A 3,978-nucleotide genomic window follows, 5' to 3' on the forward strand; every position below is an offset into this window, starting at 1 on the left:
TTAAAGAACGTTATTATTCAACTCCTAGAACAAATCTGGGTGCTCTAGTCATTTGTCTGTAACCTGTTATATGTGTCTAGGTACAGTGGAGTTGCCTGATGACATATGTGTATAATACTAGGGGATAGGGTAACATGGCAGTTATCTGCTGTGACCTCCCAATGACATTCTGCAGTCTTACGTGGCCTGGAAATGGTGAAACAATTTTTTCCCAAGTCCAGAGCATAATAACAGAAACTAAATGAAAGTAGTATTGCTAATAAAGTAGTGTAGATTGAGAGGTCAGAAATCCAGTTTTATCACTGGAGCAGAGAAAACATTTCCCAGGTATTAGGGGTCTCATGGCAGAGAGATGAGGCGCTGTGAATGCTTCAGAAAGCTATGGTGAAGTTCAGCACCAAACTTAGTGCCCCTAGAAGGAGGCAGATGCCACATAACTTACCCTAGCAGGGCATGAGGAAACTGCGATAATACTATTTCCTGTAGCAGTGTTTTCTGACACAGATTTCTAAAAACTAAAATAGCCTCATAGTTGGTTAAATATTTTATGTTACATCCATGCCATGCCACACTGTGGAGCCAAAAAAAAAGAATGAGTTATGTGTATATGGACTGGTAATGGAAAACGCTCTAAAACACAGAAGTCAGTCAAGGAAGGAGCCAACTGTGGATAGTATGCTACCGTTAGGGTTTATAAAGTGGCACCTGGGTGGCTCAGTTGGTTAAGCATCTGACTTTGGCTCAGGTCATGATCTCACAGTCCGTAAGTTCAAGCCCTACATCAGGCTGTCTGCTGTCAGCACAGAGCCTGCTTCGATTCCTCTGTCCCCCCCCCCTCCTCTTCCCCCCTCTCAAAAATAAGTAAACATTAAAAAAAAGAAATAAAAATAGCCTGTATACATAGTTGCTTATATAAGTATTGAATATATTTAGAAGGATTCAGAAAACCTAATAACATTAATTATATCTAAAGGGGAGAACAGGTAGGCTGTGGGACAAGAGTAAGAGAGAGACTTTTCACTCTTAAACCTTTTTCATTTCGTGCCATGTGAAATTTAGAAATCATCCAATACATACATACATACATACATACACACATACATAAATCAAGCAAAGTGTAAAACTTAGAGAGGGAAAATGGCCAGGTGAACATAAAAAGCATTTGGAAGAGAACTCACCCTTCTTAGGAGCCCCACAGAGAGAACTGGTGCTAGGGAGGGTGCAAATGTATTCACTGGCCCTGCTACTGACTGCAGCATTTGTCCAAATGCCACGTGCACGGTAATTAAGGCTTTAGAAAGAAAGACCTTGCAAACCATATGGCACTGATCCAGTATGGGGTGAAGAGGTCAAGAGTAATTATCTGCAGTAAAAACCATTACAAAGGACATAGACACTTAATTGGTAGAGCTAATGGCACCTCTCTACAATGGACAAGTTCCCCAACTTAATAAGGAACCTGGAAGCTTGGGAGGTCTTTTTCAAAGACTACCCCATTCATTTATCACATAAATGATCAGAAACAAAACAAAATAAAACAAAGAATCCAAACATCCTGGAGAGATGCTAAGGGGTGAGTAAGTGCTGAACAACTAAAAACACCTGCCTGCTAAAGCAGAGCTAAGAACAGAGCTGTTTGTTAACCACCTCAGGAGCACACTCAGTTAGCAGAACATAGCCTTGTATGACAGAACCTCGGGGCTTAAAAAAGTTATTGAAGGAGAGAATCCCATTAGAACCTTCTGGGGACTGGTTCAGACACTCCCACATCACAGTGCATTCCTCAGAGAGTGCAATTCCCATCTCTTTTAGGAGAAATCAGCTTCTCCATTTGCTTTCGCAGTCACAGGTATTTCCACCTTCATGTCTGTCAAGTCACCGACACAGAAATTCCAAAGGCAGGTGCCTTTTCATCTGAAAGAGAGAGAGGCAGCCAAAGTCCTCATTCTTCCTTCATAAAACACCCTAGGCCCCAGAGTCTAGAAAGTACATATTTATAACAGAAAATGCTCAGCCCAGTCCTGTCAGGATTGCAGTCTTGGTATTTGTCATTATGCATACTTGAAAGGTTCGTAAGGAAAGGGGAGATGAAAGGATTTAGGACCCTCAGGCACATCAGAAGTTATCCCACCTCAATTAGCTTTTCCTACACCCTGTCACCAGGTTTAAAGAGAACATGAAAGGAAACTGCAACTGCAAGATGCCCCTTTGCCCATCCCCCTCCCAGTCCAACCTACTTTCATCTCTTGCCCTAAAAAATAAATAGGACAGTGTGAGGCTAGAGGGAGAAAAAGAGTGCCTGGGTCACAAACCTCATTTTCTACCTCCACTCTGTTGCTTTCCTGTTTTAAGACCATCTTTACCTGGACCTTACTCCCCTGCATTCATAATCTTTCTTTTAAGAGATCCAGAGTTTATGTTCCCAAGTCAGAATAAAATACTGAGTGCAGACAGTGCTCTGTAATGCAAAACACATCAACCTTCTTTTTAGAACATGGCTTTCCATAATTATAACATGTTTGAGCCGAAAGAGAACTTAGACATCATCTTTTTCAAATCTCTCATTTGCAGGCACCTGAAACCCAGAAAAGTTAATTGACCTGTCTAAGCTAGTTGCTGACCCAATACTAGGAGGGAGCGTGTCTGACTCCTGTCCAGCATGTTTATCAATAGACTCCAAGGTAAGAATTATATTTTTTATTCTTTTTATGCTGCATGCCTTATGCTGAATTTTGGCCATGTTATAATAGCACTCCATATTAAGAAGTCACTTATCTAATAGTATCAACTGTCATAGCACAGTTAACTATCAGAAAACAATTCAAAAGGATCAAACTCCAAAAAATATCTTTGAGTATATATACTGTTTATTCACTTCATATATAAGAAAGGTCCTCAAGCCTTCATTCAAAGTCTGTGTACTCTAACCTGGCACATAGTCCTAATGAGTTTGGTATTTGTTTTTGTTTTTTTTTTCCTTTTTCACTTATTCAGTAAACATCCATTGAACCCCAGGCACTGTTCTTGGAGGCTACGGATTCAAAGATAAGTAAGGCACCGCCTTGGAGCTCACATTCTAGAATCGTAAGCCTACAACTCCAAGGCAATGTGCTTGTATGGAGGTTGGTGCAGGTGCTATGAGGCCATACAGTCTAGCCTGGGAGCGTCAGGAGACCTTACAAAGCAGGTGAAGTCTATACTGGGACTGGTCAGGGAAGTAGGGGGTTATTTGTTAAGACAAGGAAAGAAGGACAGTCTAGGCAAAAGGAACATCATGGAAAAGGTAAGGGGCAGGAAAGAATGTCATGTCTTCCAGAAAGTGCATATTTTCTATGACTGGAGCATAAGGTAAGTTCAAGGAGAGGAAGGCTTAATAACACTCCCAGGAGTTTTTTGCAGCCGAGTGACTAAGTTCTGGCCAGTGGCTGTAAATTAAAGTGGTCTGTAAAACTCCTAGACTGAGTCCTTAATGGACTCAATTAAGCTCTGAAACACTTTAATTTACATGCAAGAAAAATAAACTTCTATTTTATCTAAGCCTCTGTTCCTTTGGGCTGCTGTCACTTATAGCCACAACAAATTTTAATACAGATAATCAAGCAGATGGTGGTACTATGGATTGAGACAGTGAATGAAAGGAATAACAAATTTGGGAGGGGGGAAGACTATAAATTTGGATAGGTTGATATTGAAATAAATGTAGAACTTCAAGATAGAGATATCAAGCCAACAGTCAGCTCTACAATCTGGAACTAGGAGAGAGGTTGGAATGGAGACCCAAACTTGAGAATGGCCAGTATGGAGGTAGCAGAAAAGCCATGGGTACAATTTTGAGTAAAAAGTGAATGACCAAGAAAACAGACACAACTGGAGATTAGAGAAGTCAATGTAGTGAAAAGGGAGAGTGTATGTTGTCTGGACACAGAAGCAAAGCCAGAGTTACAGGCAATGTGCTTAGGCCAAGCTGGAACAGCTTCC

Source organism: Hyaena hyaena, unplaced genomic scaffold, assembly GCF_003009895.1.
Source record: "Hyaena hyaena isolate Hyena2069 unplaced genomic scaffold, ASM300989v1 scaffold_1211, whole genome shotgun sequence".
NCBI classification, from domain to species: Eukaryota; Metazoa; Chordata; class Mammalia; order Carnivora; family Hyaenidae; genus Hyaena; species Hyaena hyaena.